This window comes from Sphaerodactylus townsendi, linkage group LG06 (genome assembly GCF_021028975.2).
Source record: "Sphaerodactylus townsendi isolate TG3544 linkage group LG06, MPM_Stown_v2.3, whole genome shotgun sequence".
NCBI lineage: Eukaryota > Metazoa > Chordata > Lepidosauria > Squamata > Sphaerodactylidae > Sphaerodactylus > Sphaerodactylus townsendi.
The window spans coordinates 62,099,529-62,121,508 of record NC_059430.1 but is presented as its reverse complement, the minus strand read 5'-3'; the positions used below and the strand labels follow the sequence as shown (position 1 = coordinate 62,121,508).

At 42.6% G+C, this 21,980-nt stretch overlaps 1 protein-coding gene across 3 annotated transcripts in view; it reads right to left on the bottom strand.

Annotated features, from left to right (window-relative positions):
- TAFA2 (TAFA chemokine like family member 2) overlaps window positions 1-21,980 on the bottom strand; it is a 212,760-nt gene that overhangs the window by 190,256 nt on the left and 524 nt on the right. For 2 of the 3 annotated variants that reach the window (XR_007244883.1, XM_048501577.1), the window contains exon 1: window positions 430-1,827. The exons of the other annotated variant lie outside the window; for it this stretch is intronic. The gene's annotated coding sequence lies outside the window, so the exon portion shown is untranslated. Of the gene's footprint in view, window positions 1-429; window positions 1,828-21,980 lie in introns of those variants that run through there. 3 annotated transcript variants of the gene reach the window in all.

Below are 21,980 nucleotides of genomic sequence, written 5' to 3'. Positions count from 1 at the left end.
TAAAAGATTTTCCCCCTTCCAATAAAAGAAAGGACCGGATCAGAAAGTCAGTCTACTGAATTATCAGACAAGAACTCGCCTTTCACAATTCATCGCCGGCGCCCCCCGCCCGCCCCGCATGACAAGTCCTCATTCCGCATAAGCATTCGGGTCAAGTATGCCCTTTCATTCTAGAGTAAACAATCCGGATTAACTAACCAATTCATTTCCTATTACGATCCCATCTCGCCCACTAGTACGACCAGAAAGAGTGAACAAAATCTACCCTTTTACTACGCTATTGACAGCAGAGAAGAAGGATGCTGTTGGTTACGGGTTACGAAACAGCGTTAACTAATCCACTTCGAGAGCTCTCCCAGATGCCGTGTAAATGCTGCTGAGCCCAGCTCTTGCGGAGGAAACCCCCCGGCGTCGCCTTTTCGCACCTACCTGCAGCCCAGCTTCCTTATGGACCCACCTAGTGATCCTCCTTCAGATCCCAGAGGGAAACTCCAGTCTTATCGGACTTGCATCGTTTACCAATTCCAAATCCGCCTGCACCATCAAGTGGAATGGATTTAATGGGGAGAGGCTTGGATTAGGTTTAGGAGAACGTTTTCAGATGGCGAGAGAGGTTTGTGGGGGGCGGGGGGCTACTAGCTATACTTGAGACAGAAGTTCCAACGCTTCTCGGTTTGGAAAGCAGTCGGTGAGTGGGGCAGGCGACGCCGGCACGATTTCAAAACAAGCCCAATTCATTCCAAACGCGCAAGAAACGCGTTTCCCTCCTTCGGCGCCGTTTCTCTCTTCCTCCTGCTCCTTCCACCGAAAACACCGCGAAGTCCCGCAGCCTCGCGCTGTTCTCCGCCCTTTGGCAGCTCGGCGAGGTCTCGATCCCGCCTGCCGCTACCGTGTGATGCGGGGCGATCGCTTATTCCATGCTTGGCGAGTCTGCGTGGCTTTCAACGCCAAGGCATACTTTCGGCTATTCCGCCTTGCCCCATACTTTCTCTCTCCAGGGAAAGGCAATAAGGGAGGAAAAGGGACCCAGGGAAAGCGACCCAGGCTCTGCGGGTAGCCAGTCTCCGCTGGGCTCGTTTGTAAGGATCTCACTGGGGTCCCTCGTCAGACGTAGGGCTTAGAAAAGGGACAAATTCAAGTCCCAGGGCAAAGAAGGAGGGCGAGGCGGAGAAGTCCTTTTTGCACCTGGTTCCTGGCTCCCTTATTTGCCACACGAGGTGTAAACCTCCGCGCCTAGCAGCCGGCGAGTCAAGGCCCGCGAGTCGGGTACTCAGACCCCCGAGGCAGCGGAGTGGTTTCCCCGGCAGCTCCGGGACCTCTTCTCCCACTCAAAGTTTCTCACACGGGTAACCCCCGAGGTCGCCCCGTGCGAAGCGTGGGCTGAACTGGAAGCGCTGCCTGCCGCATCTCTCCCTCGGTCCAGAGCGCCGGCCCCGCCAGCGACTGGCTGAGCATCCAAGCAGCTGCTTCTCCGTCTTGGGAGGCGTAGAAAATGGGCACGAGAGTAGCGGCCCCAAGTTCCTCCCGAGATTAAACGCCTTGCAAGTGCGGGAAAGGAGACGGCGGCATGGAGATATTTGGCTCCCTTGGTGCGACGCTCCTTCTAGGGTCCGAAGCTGCGGCTTAGATATCACTTCTGTAACACACCATTTCTCTCTGCAAGCTTTTCTCGCCTTTCTTGAGCCCCAAAGGATGGATGAAATCCTTCTGGAGGAACTGAGAGCCCATTCAGGAGGGCGGGAGATGCCCTAAGGCAGGCTTGTGGCTGAGGGAGAGTTGAAGAAAGGAAAAGCGTGCGCGCCAGGCTACGGCGGGCTCTTTCGCGCCCTCATTTCTCGACTGGAGCCGGAGCGCCTACTACCCGGATCTCTGCGCCTTTAGCAGTAGCAAAAGTCGGTCTCTGTCTCCCTCCAGCGGCAATAAAGAGACAGAAACAGATGTAAGGAGAAGGTGAGATTTGTCGTTTGAATTAGGAAAAAGAACTTACTCGGTAGTAATTCAAGCCCCCTCCCCCGTGCTTTTTACCCTTGACTTGTCTATTCAAGAATTTGACACAGATTGCCCACTCTGCGCAGAGGGTCCTTGGTACAGGATCAGCTTGCAGGGAATGGTAACAAGACCCTGGGAGTTGAGAAAGGTGCCATGCAGCATATTTAGTGGAATTGTGCATTGCAATACGATAATAATAATAAAGGAGAACAAGATATGTTTTATGCTCCATTAGTGATGCACTGCAGAAACGCTGCCCAATGGCATGGCTGGCCAAGTCAGAGTTCACAAGCATCACAGAGACTTTGCAGAAATCAGGCAAAAGGGGCATCTGGTTCAGCATGATTTTTCTGACATTAAAACCCCTAGGAAGTTTGCAAAGAGCAGGGATGTACTAAAAGAAATGACAGGATTTCCTATTGAAAATGAGAGAGGACACCATGCCCATTAGGAGCAAGGAATGCTAAATGCCTTGTATTGGCCCATTAAAATATATTACAGCACACAAAATGAAAACTTGGAATGGGTTTTGAATGATGCCCTTGGGTCCAAGAGAGACTTGTTTGAGGACTGGAATAACAGCCCCAGAGTGGAACGATGGCCCTGGGAGTTGTGTTCTACAAGTGGAATGCGGTCTTCAGAAAGGAATGACAGTCATTAGGAATAGAAACAGTATTCTGGGATTGGAATGACAGTTTCCAGATTGGAATTACTATCCTTGGGATTAAAACAAGTGCTCTGCAACTGCAATCACAACTTTTAGAGTGAAATGAAATACCTTACATTTTAATATTTCTAGAAGTTCTGTAGTTATCCCAAAAGCAGTTCCACCTCCTTTTCAGCTGTTGTTTTTCCTTCCAGTCATGATGGTGATGTCTGTCTTTCCACTCTGAGGGCTATCAATCCAGTCCCAGAGTACTGATTCTATTCCCAGGGACAGTCATTCCACTCTGGATGTGTGTCATTCCAGAGAGAATGAGGCAGGGGAAAGGGAGAAGATATGGGAGTTGCCAGATGGGGAGGAGGAGGAAATAGTGTGGAGAGGGGGATCCAGGGGAAGTGAAGTGGCCCCCACAAATCTTTGCAGGTTCCCTACAATGCAAGTGGGCCTGGCCCATGGGCGGAGCTACCATGGGGCAGGGGGGACAAACACCCAGGGTGCAGGCATGGGGGCAGAGAATCGCTCCCCCCACCCCTCCCCTCAGATTGCCCCCGTGGCCTGCTCCGTGGACTAGAACAGGCTGCTGTTTAGCTTTTAAAGGTAAGTGAGGCATGTGGGGAGGCATGAAGGGTGCCATTTTGCCTCCGGTGCCAGTTCCCCCCCCCAAACACTGGACTGGTCCACACAGTTGTGCCATAGTTTTCCCAGGCAGAGGCAGTGGGGGAGAGGGGAAGCTGAAGACAAAGGGAGATTGGCTGTTGGGTGGCAAGGAAAGAAGAAATCAGGAAAATAGGCTTTCATAAAAAGGAAAAAGAAAGTGCAGAAGAGGAAAATGAGATAACCCCACCCTGCAGGTCCTTGGGGATTCACTGTTTGTCCTGACTAATAGTTATTAATTGCTTTAAATCACCATGAACTCCAAGGTCCAGATTTGCCATTCCAATAACAAGCTATTGCTGCTTCTTGTCCAGGTTTCTTGTTAAAAAATAAAAGCACAATAGTGTGACATAAAATATTACTTATTCTTTCAATTTTACTTGCGCCATACTTGCAAGAAAGAATAACCATTCACTTTACAAAAATACATTTCTTTATTCCTTCCCCCAACCCCCAATACCAGATCAATTTCCTCAGCAACTTTGCCACTGAAAAGGTTCAGATGTCTGAATGGGAAAGGGAGGATGTATTTAAGTGCACACTTAGGCAACAATCTGTGAATCAAACAATGCTGAACATCCCATCTCTGAAGCTGCTCAAGGAAGACTGACCATAGAGATGAAGTTTTACTTTAGGCTGGAACCCACTGCCTTTTTAAAAGTAATTTTTATAAATATTGAAAATATAAAATCATATACATACATATAAACAATATATAATCCTTAATCTAAATCTACACAATTGTTAACAACCTATGCTATACCCACATAGAAACCTCCACCTATTAAAATATTTTACCAAAAATATGATGATAGAAAAATAGAGAGAAAGAAAAAAAGAGAAAAGTGGAAAAAAACAGAAATAGATAGTAGGCTTCTCCATTGTAACTACAGGATCTTAAACAATAGATAACAGTTCAACCAAGGTAAGTTTCTCTTAATCTTTTTTAGTTCTTCTGTTTTCATAACTATTTCTAATATTCTCAAAAATTAGAGTAATACATATTTTTAAATCATTCTGTTTTTACAATTATTTTCCAGAAATTGTAGATATTTGTTCCATGTCTTTATATATTTGTTCCAGGGTAAGTCTTCAATTTTTGTTGAGAGTCTATCTAGTTGAAGGTATTCTGATATTTGTAGTAGCCAATCTTCTAATGTAGGAGAGTGTTCATTTCTTCATGTTTTTGCTATCCTCAGTTTTGCCGTTGAAATATATAAGAATAGTTCCACATTAAGATTCGGTATTCTCTTTAATCCTAAACTCAATAAATACAATTCTGGAGACATCTCAAATAATATTTTCAAGATCTCTTTAATGTTATGTATACCTTGCCAGAAAGTTATTCTTTTTGGACAACACCAAATATGAAGGAGTGTCCCTGTCTCTACTCTCATACCCAAAATGGTATTTTATCATAGAAATTAAACTTGTATTTTTTCCATATTGTTAGAAGGGTCCTTCTAATCAAATGATTTTTAAAATTGGGAAAATTTCCTTTTCTGTTAGACCATAAATACTCATGCCAACCTGAAATGTTATTATAACCCTCCAAATTAAGGAGATCTTCATTTTCCAACCTTATCCAATCCCATATCAATAGCAGTGCTGCAACATTGTGGTGAAATTGTAAGTCAGGGAATGCAAATCCCTCTCATTTTTATTTCTATTAATAAGGTATATTTAATCCTGGCTTTTTTGTTCCAAATAAATCTCAATAACTCTTTCTTCCATTCCAAGATTATTCTTTTGCTAGTTATTATAGGTAAATTTTGGGATAAGAATAGTATCCTTGGTAGAACCATCGTTTTTATCCATTGAATTTTGCCGGAAATTGATAGCATAATATTTTTTCCAATTATTCAGGTCTTTATTTATTTACGACCATATAGTTTTATAATTGTTATTAAAGGTCTGTTTGTTATTATTCTCTAGAGTGATCCCCAAATATTTTATTTTTTCTCTACTTGCAAATCTGTTTCCTCTGTAATCTTTATGTTTTCTGCTTGACTTAGATTGAATGTCAACAATTGTGTTTTTTTTTAGTTTGAAGCCTGCTTAATCTCCAAATTTTTCTATTATCTTTAAGGTGGGTGTCAAATTTTAATAGGTTCATCAACAATTAGCACCAAATCGTCTGCATAGGGCTTAAACTTTATAGTGTTTTTTAAAATTTTGATTCCTTTGTAACTGACATCGTTTCTCAATTTGTTTAATAAGACCTCTAATATTAAATTAAATATCAAGGGCGAGAGAGGAAACCCTTGACAAGTTCCTTTTTATATACAGAAGGGTTTGGTTTAGGTCCCATTTATATTTAAAGATGCTGACTGTGATTGATATATACTATTTATTGCTGAAAAAAAAATCCTTGCATGCCTATTTGTCCTAGTGTATACTTTATAAAGTTCCAATTGATGTTATCAAATGCCTTTTCCACATCTATGAAGGTTGATTTTTTATTTATTATTATTTCATTTTTATACCGCCCTCCCCCGGAGGGCTCAGGTATAAAAACTAATGCTAGTTTTTAATTTGGATTCCAGTCCAGAAATTCTATTGTATCTATCTATTACAGTTGTTATATCATTTGTGATTTTTTTATTTTTTATTAAACCTGTCTGATCTTCTCCAATGTAATTATGAATTATTTCTTACTGCCTTTTTGCCAAGATAGTTGAGAAAATTTTATAGTCTGGATTGAGCAGTGAGATTGGTCTAAAATTTTCTGCTGTCAACTCATTTAGGAATCAGGGTTATTATTGCATGTTTCCAGGAATCGGGGACTTTAGTTGTAACTACCACATTATTCATTAATTCTGTCAATTTTGGGGTTAATAATTCTTTCAGGGCTTTGTAATTTTTGGTGGGGTTTTTTTGTTCCTATACTCTCCATGTTTTCCTGCAGTTTCCAGGCTTTGCACTGCCAAACTGCTTGTAGTTCAAAGCTTTCACCGCCGCTGTTTCTTACAGCCGCGTTTACAACAAGAGGAAACTCACACAACGGTACGTTTTTTCAGAAGAATCTTATCCCCTTGAAGAATTCCGTAAGATTCTAGTAATACGATGTGACCAGTTTTACATAAGTCTTTTTGTATTTGGATCTCTGTGGGTTTGGCTTACAACAGCCGAGAAGGAGGGCTAACTCCCTTTCTGCTTGCTCTTTCCTGGTTGTGACTGGGCGTTTTGTCTTCTTAACCAGTTTAAATACTAAGCTGACACTCGCATCTCTCCTTAATGGTTCAGCAGAGTTGGGGCACTTTACCCACTTCAGAAGGCCACCCCACCAGTAAAGTAGCCGGTTTTACCAAAGGGATTTGAGCAATGTTTTGGAGCTCCTCACTACAAGGGAATTTTAAGGGAATTTTAAAGGGATTCAGTGATCCCATTTTATAATTGTCGGAGCCTATATGATGTGTAAACTATTTATTGGTATCTAGTCTTTGCTCCTTTTGTTTGCTTGTAATTATGATGGAATTTTATGTTGTACACCACCCAGAGCCCTCTGGGGATAGGGCTATATAGAAAACTAAATAATAAATAAAATAAAAATAAAAGATGCTGCTGCCTTGCTCACCAAACTGGAACCCACTGCCTTCTGCGCAGTTTACCTGCCCTTAGTTCTGCATTGCTCCCCATCATTCACAAGATTGACAAATTTTTAAAGCCCTTTAAATTTTATATCATCATTCTTCCACAGCAGGGCCTTGCTTCCTCTCTCCACTGCAGTGCTGGAGAGGGAGGTGGGAAAGGTGCAATCAGTCATTGCCAGTGGAGGAGGATGCCATGGCCAGGCAAGTCCCTGCTCCTCCCCCTCCCCCCCAGAAAGCAATGGGAGCTTGGAGGGTGGGAAAGGGGGGAAGGAAGAAGAGAAGAAAGAAGAGGTGGGATCACACAAACAGCACTATATTGATATTCATCACAAGATTACTGGCTTTTTTCTTTTAAGTTTTTTAAATTTCATATCAATATTTCTCATATCACTATTGAGCAGACTCATTATCATCAATTTTTGTGTGTGTGTGTTTTTTTTTTAATCTAGCCATTGAACCCCTGGAAATACTGAAGGGGGAGGACCAGAAACCTTGAAGCAAGGGAAAGCAGCAGTTCCATTTCAGCCTTTCTACCTCAGGCTCCAAACCCCCGGCCAGATTTTCTGGGAGGGATCCAGCCTGCATTTTGATGAAAACCCAGCCTTAAACTCCTGACTAGATGTACATGAAACCCAAAGGCGTATCAGGGGGAATTGGCACCCAGAGACAAACCCTTCTCTGGGCACTCCTCTCATGCTTGGGGGCATGGCTTGGGGCGCTGAGCCCCTCCCCCGCCAGCCTGCACGGAGGCTGGGGCTAGGGGCAGGGCCATGCAGGGGGCTTGGTGTGGGGCTGCCTGTAGGCTAGTAGGGCCTGGGGAGGCCAAAATCCAGCCTGCATAGAGGCCAGGGGTGGCGCCTGGGGTGGAGCTATGGGGGCGGGTCACCTGCTGCCAAACCTCCATGCAGGCCGCCAGGGCCTAGAGAGGCCAAAAGTCAGACTACACAGAGGCTGGGTTCAATGTTGGGCATTAGCCCAGGCGGTCACCACAGCTGCCTACCACTGAATCCCACCCCCCACCCTCCGCCTCCCTGCAGGCTGGCTTTTTGGCCTGCACAGAGTCTTGGAGGGGCTCAGTGGTGTGCGCCTCGGGACATGGGTGACCCCATGTCCTTATAGGCCATATGACTCTGATGGGTGATCTTGGGCTAGTCACAGTCCTCTCAGAACTGTCTCAGCTCCATCTATCTCACAAGGTGTCTGTTGTGGACAGAAGAAGGGAAGGTGTTTGTAAGCTGCTTGAGACTCCTTAGAGGAGAGAAAGGTGAGATATAAATCCAAGCTCTTCTTCTCTCTAAGCATCATCCTCTGTCTCCAGCCTGGCAGAAATGAGATCAGTCAGTGAAGGGCTATCCTCCCATGTTGACAAGGCAATGGGTCAAAAGGTTATGGCTGACAATGTCAAACACTGGAGAGCTCTAACAACAATAACTGTTCAGACTCACCTTGATTCAGCTATCTACAGAAATTGTTTGTGAAGGAAACCAGAATAGCCTCCATCCCATAACTGGAACAGTGCTTTGTCCAGGAAAGCCAGAAGGTGCTCTGCTGCCACTCATTCAGCTATTTTACCCAGACAGATTTGAAACTTGATGGTAACTGGCTAGATTTAAAGGATTCAGCAATTATTCCTTTAACAGTGGCTTCACCACTGCCTCCTTAAACATTCCTGGGAAGATTGCCAAACTCAGGGAGAGACTGATAATATCTTACAAGAAAATTTCTCCCCCGCCCCCTAGAACTAACCTTAACCAGCCTGGGCAGGTATGGATCTAGAATACAAGTAGTTGGCTTCAAAGCTGACAGGACCTTTTCAACATTAGTCTGACACAGCCATCCCAGTTCATCTAATAGAGGATCAAGGGGTCTCTAGTTCCCCCACTATATCAGCATTAGTGAGGAGTTTATGATGGAGTGACAAGAACTTTATCGCAAAAAAGCTCCCAAAAGCCTCACAGCTAATGGTCAAATTACTAATATTTTGGGAATCCCATGGTATGAACTTAAGAGATCTAATCACTCTAAACAACTGAGCCAGGCAAGAGCAGATGCAGTAGAGGCCACCAAGTAATTTAATGAAAGTAATTAACAATAGTGTCACACCATAGAGAGTTGGGATATAAATATGTTAAATAAGTAAATAAGGTGATGTATTGGTATGCCTTATCCATCCAATGAGGTAATGGACTAGATCAGAGACTTTCCAGTTCCTACCTCATGGTGTCTAATATAGGATAATCAGAATGAGAAACGAATTTATATAAATGGGTTGCAATCAGGATAAGCAATTACAGAATAGAAGCATGTAAAATTAGTCAACAGAGATGGCTTTAGCATTGTTAAATATGGCTGGCTGATTTGTTCCTTGAAAAATTTAAAAAGTTTTATTTCTTTGGTCCTTCTGCAAGTCCTCAATTTCACCTATTTTCTAAGAAAAAATAGAGGTATGTTTGAGCTTTCTTAGAGCATCTTTCTGTGGGACATAAGTCCTGGTGAAGAAACCTGTGATTATAATGTTTACAACCTGAACAACTAGTGGTGTATCTGCCTGGGGACATGGGGTCACCCATGTCCCCGGGTGCACACCTTTTGGACATGTGGGGAAGCACTGGGCGCCCCCCACATTACTGACTAAATGGTGTGCAGCCACCAAACACCTTCCACCTCCTACCTACAAATCTGGAACTTTTGAAAGCATGGAGGTGAAAGGGGGCACGGCCACATTCCACCAACCTCTGTGCAGGCCAGGGGGCAGGGCCCACCCCCTCCATGCAGGCAATCCAGAGCTTTTGGCTTTCAAAAGCCCTGGAATGCTTGCACAGAGATTGAGGGGGGGCAGGGCCCACCCCCTGCTATGTATAGAGGTCAGGGGCATGGCCCCATCCTGAGCTCTGCCTTTTAGCAGGTCCAGTCCTGCCTTGGACTATTTTTTCTAGTTATGGTGAGCATTTCAACATATTTAGCAAAAGCATATTTAACAAAGGCTCATGGGTATGTTGTTGAAAAGCTCACCATAACTGGAAAAGATAGTCCAAGGCAGGATGGGGCCTGCTAAAAGAAGGGGGTGGTACCAAGCCCGTGCCCAAGCCCCACCTCCATGCAGGCAAGACAGGGGTGGGGCCATGTGTGGGGGGGGCGCCGAGAGGAGTTGTCTCTGGACACTATTTCCTACCCATACACCTCTGTGAACTACTCTTTGAATTTCATGTCAATCAGAAAGTGAAATATTGCAAATTACTTTTTTAAAAAAGCTTACTAATAGCTTATGCTATTAATTTTTCTTTTTTAACCTAGTAGATTTTTATACTTCAAATTTATTTGATGCATTTCATCAGAGGAAAAAAAGGGAAAGTAGTGGTAGACAACAGTCTTACTTTATTAGTTTTCATCACAAAAACAGTGCCAGAACAAATGGAATTCATAGGATTTGGTATGAATTCTCCAGCTCTAAAATGGGGAATTTTAAAAAAAGTTTTAACTGTAGATTACATCTGATAGTTTTAATTACAGATTACATCTGATATTAACCATGTTTCTGTGCAGTGAGAGCACTATATTGGAGACAGAAGATTTACAATACAAAATTAAGAGTAAGGAAGTTGACCACAACACAGACATAAGAACATAAGAACAAGCCAGCTGGATCAGACCAAAGTCCATCCAGCTCTCTGCTACTCGCAGTGGCCCACCAGGTAACTTTGGGAGCTCACATGTAGGATGTGAAAGCAATGGCCTTCTGCAGCTGTTGCTCCCGATCACCTGGTCTGTTAAGGCATTTGCAATCTCAGATCAAGGAGGATCAAGATTGGTAGCCATAAATCGACTTCTCCTCCATAAATCTGTCCAAGCCCCTTTTAAAGCTATCCAGGTTAGTGGCCATCACCACCTCCTGTGGCAGCATATTCCAAACACCAATCACACGTTGCATGAAGAAGTGTTTCCTTTTATTAGTCCTAATTTTTCCCCCCAGCATTTTCAATGAACCTCCAAGCATCCTGGACAGTTTTGACTCTCTTGATTTTCCCTTTCAGCTTCCTGCGCACTATCCCCCTCATCTTTGAGAAATTTCCCTTTCTGAAGGCGAATGTAACTACACTAGTAGTTGCCACTTGTTCACATGTTGAGATACTGAATCTGACAGCATTGTGGTCGCTGTTCCCTATTGGCTCAACAACACTGACTTCCTGCACCAGGTCCTGGGTCCCACATAGAATTAGATCTAGGATCACCTCTCCTCTGGTTGGTTCCACAACCATCTGCTCTAAGCCACAGTCATTTAGCATATCCAGGAATGCTCTCTCCTTACTATGACCTGAACATGCATTTTTCCAGTTTATATGGGGATAGTTAAAATCACCCATTACCCCTACATTTTTGTTTTTGTTGGCCTCTCTAATTTCTTTTTCCATCTCAGAATCCTCTTGCGCACTTTGGTCAGGGGGACGATAATATATTCCTAATATTGACATGATCACCAGGCAAGTTTATCTTCATCAAGCACCTTTGCTTATGTCAAAGTTGACCTCTTGATCAGATCATTTTAACAGTTTTAACTAAAATTCATCTTATTCAAAAGAGAAGATCCCAATGTATCTAAACTGATCGATATGCATAAGTACACTTTCTTGCACATTGAATGTGCTTTCAGATGCACATCTAAGTGAGAATACTATCATTCTACACTGCACAGTTTTCAGTTGAATGACATTTGAATGCATGTCCTAATCCACATTCTAATTGTGCCTAATCATGACTGAAATTGCATTGAGGCATGTAGTTCTGCTTAATACAGATAGACTATGAGGCCATTTGCTCCTATTAAAATTTTTCTGCATTGGTTTATTTATGATATAGTTTCTGCATTCATTTGTTTAGTTATTTACTTTCTTAAATCTCTTCCTTCCCTAGAATGGGGGTTCAGGGGGGATCATAGTATTTTAATATCTGTAATGGACTCTGGTATAGTAAATAAAAGGAGAAAAGGAAGGGAAAAGAAAAGAGTAGGAAAAGCTTTTGTTCAACCCTCTAAGTTTCAAGAGAGAATATAAATCAGAATAATAAATATTTATGAACTCATATGTATTCATGAGGCAGCATTACCTGCTGCCTTAAAATGCTGTTCTAAACATTATTACTAGCGTTCATGCTTGATGATGTTCTGCGTACCCAAGGAGAACGATAATGATAATTACAAATGGATATAGATCTAGATGCTACCATTTTCTACTGAACCCCAAACAGTAATTGCAATCTTCAACCTATGAACAAGGAGTAGGATTTAAAACTACTTTTATCAAAGGCAATGTATAGTAATCTCAAGAAAAAACATGAGTTTTAAAATATTAACAGATACATTATCACTTTTAAATACTCCAAATAGTATTTTGGACTTTTTGGAGTATTTAAAACAGGGCACATCTCAAGAATATTTTTTTAAAAAAATGGGAACAGTCAACTTCCCAAGAAGACTAAAGCCTTTTTCTTTTAAGACAGATTTTAAAAACTGGACAAAAAAAGCTGACGCAGAATCAACCAAATGGCTAATCATGCCTGCCCTGTTCCCTCCTATCACTCTTCCCCAAAGTTCTTCCCAAGTGCTGCATGTATGCAACAACTATGACTAAAATTACTTCTGCAGGAGTTCAGAGTATCCAGTTAATTACATAATGAACCTGTAGCATGCTGGAATCCCTGCGTCAGCTGTTTGGATGTTCCATGATGAAAATAAGATATGATAGAAGTGTAATACATAAAGAAGAAAAACAAATGTTAGCAAATCTGCAGCAGATTTAAAAAGTATCAAATGTGCCATCAGCTGGTCTCTTCCTATACTGAGCCTGTGTTTTAAATTACAAACCATAAGTGTCATGTTAAGTGAAGGTGTATGGTCAACTGGAAACAAAAGCAGTATGAATTTCCTATGTTGAAATGGAAAGACTATAAAAAAGAACTTTTATGGCTATGCTATAAACAGCAAAGTTTGCTTGTAGATGGCAGTGGCTCCTAACTTTTTTCTAGCAAATTATGCTCAGATGCAAGCATCCAAAAAAGGGGATTTATGCATAAACAGCAGAGAATAATAGTGATTTGGAAGAGATAGTTAAGGGTATGATGATCTGAGAAGATTATCATTACTTCACCTTCTTGAAAGTCCAAAACAGACTGGACAAAAATTTCAAAGAATTTTCATGTGATGTAGATGCGGCGAGGTCAAGCGTAAAACTGAAGGCGGCAGAGGCAGGTGATTTCATCTGGTGGAGAGGCGCCAGCTTAGCGGGGCTGATGGAGTGTCCGTTAATTTCCCAAAGCGACTCTCTGGCGATGCTGGTTCCTGGCACCTTTAGCCCATTATGATTCTAGTGAGCGTGTAGAAGAGGCGGAGCAGGGAATTCCGGGAGGCGGAAGCGGGGAGACTAAGAGAGATCATGCGTGTGATGTATGATATCACCCTGGCTGCTCACGTCGCGGAGAGGGAAAGACATCAGCGTCTGGGCAATCCTCACACCTGGGGGGCAAAGGCCATTTGTCCCTTTGTCCGGGCCCCGGTGGTCTGTGAGCCATGGTGGTTCCATGACCTGCTTGACTCGCTGGGGGGGGATTGCAGGGGTGGGGGGGCGAAGTGCGTGTGACCAGGAGAGCGCTGCAGGAGCGCGGGTGTGCAGGCTCTACTTCTGATGCTGCTCCAGAGTCAGCAGTGCATCCCTACTATCTCCTCCTTTTTTACATTTAGAAGGGAGGCTGAAATGTTAGAGGCTGATTTAGGGAGGCAGCTCGTCTCCTCCGCCCGTTTAGCCAAGCCTAGCCCGGAGCTGCTTGTGCAACATTAGGACTTGGATTCGCGATGCGCCAAAGGGAGGAAGTCAAAGGGTTTCTTACACGTTACAAGCAAAAGTAGATATGCATCCGAGACAAGGCCAAACTCCAATAATAAAACCAGCCACAAGATCAAACCAATGCAGAATTGAACAGTAGTACAGTATCTGGCAACTCATGCACTTTCATATGAATCAACAATGACAAACAATCAATGGCGGCACGATTAGAATTGGTGGACTTCGCAAGGGCACAGGCCAGAACGGCCGATAGTCTTGGTGTTACAGGAAATAAGTCTGGGGATTCCCACAAGGGAAGTCGCGAGGGAGACATACTCCACCTTGGCTAGAGCCGCCGCATCGCTCCGGCAAAAAGGGGGGCCGAAGGGAAGATTAGCTATCCACAATTATTCAATAGTACTAAACAATACTAGACAATAATTAATAATCAACTCTCAATTAATGTACTTTGCAGCATTCCCCAAGACATCTGTCCCAAGAACAGGGCAAAACAGTCACGCCGAGAGTATCCATGCCCCACAGAGACTGTCCTCCTTCTCTACACAAAAGCAAAAATATTGCAACAAACGGCTCCTAGAAAAAGTAATACTTGAATTAATAAGTGGTAAATAACTAAATCTATAACACCTAAGAGTGGGAAACGATACACCGAGGAGGAACATGAGGGAAGTCTTAAAACGGAGTAAAACCCTAGCTACTTAATTTATTAATATATTAACTATTAGCATTTTCAATATATCTAAAAATGTTAGGTCATAAGTGTAATTAATTAATTAGTTTGGTTTAAGCAAAAAAAATTAACATTAGAGATTTAATTATCGGGGAAAGAAACAAAAACCCTCTCTAAAAACAATAAGCAATAATGAGTAATAAACATTCAAAAACCTAAATATATAAAAGAAGTCAAAATATATTTTAAAAGCTTGTCAATATTTCAAAGGGTCCAGATAAAAAAGCTCCAAAAAGTTCAATAATATTGTTCTTTTAGGAAATAGAAAATAAAAAAGGAAAAAGGAAAAAATATGCCAAACCAAAGATCAATATTTCAAGTATTCAGCTCAGAAAGTTACTGCCTCAGCAGACTGAAGTCACTTCTTTGAGACTACTTCCTTTCTGTACTATAGCTGATAATTACCACCAGATGACAAATGATTAAAACTATTTGTTCAGTTTTTCAAAGTTTTAGATCAGCACCATCTTATCCTTACAAGCATGCATCAAGAATTCCAAAGGGAAATCACTTCAAAAATAAACATACTCAAATAATCTGTCCTCAAATCAGCTCTACGGCCTGATTAATCTTTTCTCTGCTAGGAAATGAACCAATGATTTACAAGGGAACAGCAAGCACAGCTCCACAGCTTGGCTCTTTCTAAGCCCCTTGGGTCACCCCCTCGCTTTGTGAGGATAGGAATGACCAAGTAGATAGATCCCTCCATTGTTTCTTCAGCTTCAGGCAGTTTCAGCAACTCAACAAATCATCTGAGAACTTCACTCACCATCTACCTCAATGTTCAGATTCAATCCACTCCAGTCAGTGAAGTTGTAAGGAATTGCTGCACCTCTTGCCACTGGATTCCGTGGACTTTCCCCTTCTCTGCAAAATCTCTCTTATAGGACTTTCCTTTTAACATGTTTATAATGCTATTATTTCTAAAAGGTTCATAAGACTCTCCCTCTACTTAGTTCTTTCATTAAAACCCAGTTCTAAAAGAATAATAAAATATAACAAAAAATACAGGAAGATTTGGGGAAAGGCAGCTTCCTGAATCTGCTACCACCCACTGACCTTGGGGGCTTGTGGACCATTTTTCAGGAGGTCCTACAACCCTACATGTCCAATGTGGGGTCCCCAAGACCAGGGGAGGCAATGGTTAAGTAAAATTCATGCTTCCAGTTGACAGATCAATTCCCTCAGTGAAGTGCAGCTGGGAGCTATGGAAAGCTCAACCTTAATGAAGTGCCATGATCCCAGAAGTCTCATAAATAATTTGGTTCTGCTATATATTGTCGAAGGCTTTCATGGCCAGATTCAACTGGTTGTTGTGGGTTTTCCAGACTGTGTAGCCGTGGTCTTGTAGATCTTGTTCCTAATGTTTTGCCTGCATCTGTGGTTGGCATCAGAGGTGTATTACAGAGAGAAGTGACTTACCAGACCACGGCTTCCAGATCTACCAGACCACAGCCGCACTGCCCGGGAAACCCACAACAACCAGTTGGTTCTGATAGTTTGCAGAAAGTCAGGAAAGTAGGTCATTCTACACAAGGTGGAGACCACAGCAGAGAATTCAAATGCATGAGTTGTTGATTTTGTCCATTTGTAGTGTAACACCTGTAGAAGGCCCTGTTCAGATGTGTGAAGCTGACATGGTGGAGAATAGGAAGAACAGCTGTGCTACAGATATGATGGACCAAGGCCAAAGCTCTGTACATGATTGCCAATATCTTGGATTGAGCCCAGTAACATGGGCAGACAATGGAGCAAATGCAGAATGGGAGTAATATGTATGGTCCACCTAGCTCCCACTAACTACCAAACTATGACATTCTGTCCAACTGGAATTTCAAAATTGACTTCAAACGAAGACCTATGTAGAGTTCATTACAGTAGTTTATTCTAAATGTTACCATCGCATGGATCCAGGTAGACAGACCCCCAGGCTTTTAATAGAATAAGCAACGGACAGCTGAGTCTTGTCCAGCAAAATGTCCTTCAGAATCTCCACCTTCCCTGCCAGCATCATTTCCATCTTGTCTGAGTTCAGTTTCACTCTATTCACTTTCAACCATTTGACCATGATGGTTATGCAGCTCAAGATCTCTAACAAATTACCAGGGTATTTAGAAAAATGCAGAGTTGGGGGTCTAATACATATTGATGAGATGCAAGGCCTTTACACGGAGGTTGAATAACATGGGGGATAAGACCGAGCCTTGTGGAACCCTAGAAGAGAACTGCCACACTGAAAACAGCTGGTCTCCAGTGGAGAGTCTGATTCATAAGGAATGGCATAAACCAGTCCAAGACACATCTCCTGACTCCTACTTTAGCCATGTTGTTGATGTTAGAGATAATGGAAAAACAAATCTTATGAACTTGCAAATCTTCCAGGGAGAGACAGAGGAATGAGTTCTGGGCAATGCCCACAGAGTCCTAGGGAATTTGCAATCCAGGCCAAGGAGCAGCTGGCCAAGTGTTTAGTAATCTCCTTATTTTATCTTTTTTTCATAGTTCTTTTATCTTGCAACCACTATGAAGTATTCCACTAAATATAATTAGAATAGCTAACTGCTGTTGTGAGAAGATCACATAAAGCTTTAAAAACACCCTACTTTTATCTGTCCTTCTGCATCCTTCCTCTATAAGAAAAAAAGGAAGATCAATATTTTATGGTTTTCCTGTTCTAACTATGTAAAATAGACTGCATGATAGCATTTCTTGGTATTTGTTAAGGAATAGAATCTTAATGTTTTCACTGATTAGAGCCTATTGTTACGTGATATTGTCCACACTGCCCTGGCATAGTGGGGGCAGGGGGGGAGAACCTATTCACAGGTATCCCTGCCCACTTGCCAGCCTAAAAGGGTGATGTTGGCATTGCAGAGATGGGGAGCCCATTCTCTGATAATAGCCAGGTCTAATTACAAGAAGTTTTCATGAATTGTTTTTCTGTTCTCACACTCAGCTTGTTTGCCATATCAGCATATTTTCAGCTTCACAGTCAAGGAAGAATGCGTTCTCAATATGATATAGTAGCCCTGCTGAATGAATACTCATTTTCAGCCACAAGAAGACTCCTGATGTCATTACGTCCCCTGATTATCTTAACCCAGATACTCCTTTCTGTAACTAATGTCTTCTGACCACCTCACAATACACTCAATTGTTTCTCAAAACAATCCATTCTGACACCTCCCAGAGGTTGTCTAAACATCCCCCAAAGATTGTCCTGTCACCCCCAGAGGTGGATCTTTACCCTATAAAGATCCTATCCCCCAAAGGGCCATTTGCCCAGTGCCTTTGACATCTTTCCATCTTTGTCGCTATGTCCAATGTGGCCCCTCCCCCGAACCAAATGCTGGCTGTTTGGCTCTGAACCCTGGATCTTCCTTATGTCATGATCAGGTCATATTACTCATATACCCCATACCCCTTTTCTGTTTCAAATCTATTCTCCAACCTATCTATATCTTAGGAACTCTGTGTGTGCATGTTTGCTGAACTGAATCAAATGCGTGTGAACCCCCCATCCCTACTATAAAGATTATCAAGTTTGCATCATATTCCTCTCTGTAGATTTTCTTCTGAGAGCTGATATCTGTATATACTGGTATTAAAAATTCCTTCCGCAAGCCTCTTGCAACATTAATAAGCAGTCTGCTCTAAGCTAATATGCCCCACATTACTGAGGGACTGTGTCTCCACCTTGGGTAAAAATATAATCTGAGTTGTTAGAAACTCATTGTTCTCTTTCCTTCAAAAAAATAAAAAACCAGTCTTCCTTGGAGATAACAGACCAAGTTTTCTTCTGTTTGTTTTAACAGGACTTATAGCTTCCTACAACCAAATCTGCCTTTCTTGTCTGTTCCCCAACTAAAAAAAGATTATAATTCAAAAGATGAAAAAAAAACCACCTCAGGTTAAAATTTACTAAGAAGTTAAAATAAGACCTACCAAATCAGACCAAAGATGGACTTGCTTCAGCACTAAGTTTTCCACAATGGCCAGGCACATGTTTTGAGGAAGTGCACAGTCATGAACATGATGACAGCCATCTTTTGCTTCCAGCCTTTTAGCATAAATATCAACATGAATATATATTTCATCAGGAGACTTTAGAATAAAGGATAGTCAAAGCCACAGAACTCACGAGGGCTGTACAGATTTTGGAAGAAGCAGTGTGACTTTGTAGAAGCATATATTCTGTGTAGACAAAATTGGAATGGAATAGGAATATTTTGAAATAATGTAATAGCATAAGTTTTGAAAGGGGTACAAGAACTTGAAGTGTAGGAAGGAAGAGCAGTTGTTGTTTTTTGCTTTGATTTTAATTTCACTCGTTCTCCAAAAAGTTCATGGTTCTCTGCCTCCCTATTTTACAATAACAAAAACCTTGATAAAATGGAAAGAGTGGAAGAGTGCAGTCCACTGACCGTGGAAGCCGAAGATATGAACATTCCCAGTCGGCGGTTCTCCCCTGCATCGCAGCTGCAACTGCAGATAAGCGTGGGGCCACACTGGGGACCAGGGAAGGATGAGCTATGGCATGGCCGCAGCAAAGGCCACAGGCATGCCATCAACCTGCCGCCTAAGCAGCCATGTCACCACACAGAACCCCCTGCAGATCCCAACCATTCTCTCCCGCCGTTGTCACAGGCATGCAGGAGACGGACTCAGGCGAAGAGGTAGTCAACCGGGGCTCCCTGCCAGCCACCAGTATACCGATATAACAATATTCTAGTGATAATTTAAAACATGATGTCCCCCTCAGTGGTGAGGGGAAGAAATGGCTGCCATGAAGACAAAATGGACAGAAAATAGTCAGTGAATTGGCTGAAAAATCTAAACTTGCCTACCCACACTCCAGCCATCCAGGTTTTACTTATATATTTCTTAAAACTTTGAAGAAAAGCAAGTTTGAGAAAGTTTTGGAAAACCCATGGAAGGACACAAATGCACCACAATGGTGTTGGGAACCAGGAAAAAAATTGGACTTCCCAAAAGCTTGAAACTTTTAGGGCAGACAACCTATGTGGAAGACCTCATGTCTTCATGCCACTGGCTCATGGTTAAAGACCAAAGAAAGTCATTAAATAATCCATTAATTGACCAATCATAATACTGATCTACCGAAAGTGAAATATTTGAAATCTTTTTGAATAAATAGGAGAGTCACTGAAAACCTCAGAGAGAACATCAATATCTTGGCAACAGCATCCAGACCTGGCAAGCTGCCTGAAATTCTACATGTTTGTGTATGCATTAGATAGATTTCCACAAAAGACTTTTAGCTGTTTCTGCATAATTTAAATACTGTTACTTAAGACTGAGCGCTTACTTCAGAGTAAACACACAGAAGCTTTATATGCAAATATAAAGGAAGAGGCATATTGCTGGAAAGTGGGATGTACTAAAAGAAATGACAGGATTGCCCACTGGAAACAATAGGAGAAGCAGGAAGGGCCAGCTGAAATAATGGGAACCAGGAATGCCAACTGACAGCATGGGCTTCATTGAAATACATTACAAAATAAAAAAGGTAGCAAAGAAAATGTGAACTGGATTTCAACAAAGGTCTCTAGGCACATATATACTATTATGACACTCGAATGATAGCCCTCACAGTGGACTGTCAGCTATGAGGAACAGAATCTGTACTCTGGAATTGGAATGACAGCTCCCAGACTGGATCAACAGCCACAGGAAACAGAATATGTGTTCTGGCACTGGAATGACAGATCACACACTGGAATGACAGTCACAAGGAACAGAATCTTTGCTCTGGGATTGGAATGACAGGTCCCACACTGGAATGTCAGCCCCGGAAACCAGAATCTGTACTCTGGCACTAGAATGACAAGTCACACACTGGAATGACAGCCACAAGGAACAAAATCTGTGCTCTGACAGTGGAATGACAGGTCCCACATGGGAATAACATGGGAACAGAATCTATGCTCTGGGACTGGAATGACAGGTTCCAAACATCTGGAAACAAAATCTGTACTCCAGAACTAGAATGACAGGTCACACACTGAAATAACAAACCCAGGGAACAGAATCTATGCTCTGGGACTAGAATTACAGGTTGCAGAGTGGAATGACAGCCACGGGGAACAGAATCTGTGCTTTGGGATTAGCATGACAGGTGGCAGATCGGCATGGAAGCCCCTGGAAACAGAATCTGTACTCTGGACAGGAATGAAGTGTCACAGGCTGGAATGACCGCACCTGGGAACATAATCTACATTAAATTTTCCAGCACAATAGATGCAGCATCTGTAAATGTTTTGGATACCATGAAGTATGTAACTCCAACTGGTAAATTAGCTATCAGACCATACATCGAACCCATGGATAAAAACCTCACACTGCACTACATATTCTTAATAAGACCACCTCTCAAAGTATGTCTTCCATCTAGAGTTTGGGTTGTTCTTAATGACTTCTGTAAAAACACTCCTTTTGCCCAGCTGCCACCACATTATAAGGATATTCACTGATTGACTGTAGGTATGCAGTGGTCATCCATTCTTAATTGCTTCTGTCTGAAGCAGTAATTTTGTGTCTGCATCCACCACACTCTGCCCAAATTACGAAGATGCCCACAGGCTGAAAAAGGTTGGGACCCCTGGCCTAGGGTATGGGATTTTTCATAGAGAGAGTATGGAGGGAAGCTGTGAGTCAGTGGCCAACAAAAGTGTGCAAGGAACTCAGGCAGGGTATGACACGTTATAGGAACATGGTGGTCAGGAAAGCAGTAAAACTGGGCTGTGGAACTGGAAAGGAAACAAGGGCAAGATTTATATTTGACAACAGAGGAGGTGGCTCACATCAACCTCCTCAATTTGCAAGGAAGTAGGGGAGATGACAGGTAGGACCATTACTGAGGTAGAGCTGTTTTGAAGATAACTGCACACTTGCCAGAAATATTAATCAAAATGTAAAGTATTTCATTCCAATCTGAGAGCTGTCATTCCAATGCCAGAGCACAGATTCTGATCCACGGAGCTGCTGTCTCAGTGTGTGACCTTTCATTCCAGTCCCAGAGTACAGATTCTGTTCCCAGGGTCTGTCATTCCAGTCTGCGACCTATCATTCCAGTTCCAGAGCATAGATTCCATACCCAGAGGATGTCATTCCAATCTGTGACCTGTCATTCCAGTTCCAACAGAACAGATTCTGTACCCAGGCACTGTCATTCCTGTGTGGGACCTGTCATTCCAGTGCCAAATCACAGATTCTGTTTCCAGGGGCTTTCAATCCAGTGTGGGAGCTGTCATTCCAATTTCAGAGAACAGATTTTATTCCCCAGGGCTGTCATTCCTGTGTGTGACCTGTCACTGCAGTGCCAGAGCACAAATTCATACCACGGAATTCAAGATCCAATAACTTCCTACACACTCACCCTTTTGCTGCTACTCAGACTTCCCCTTCGTCCAATGCAATCCTGTGCATTACTCTAGTTAGCCCACTAAAAGCAATGTTAATTGTTGATATGTATTGTTGATACGCATGGTGCAAAC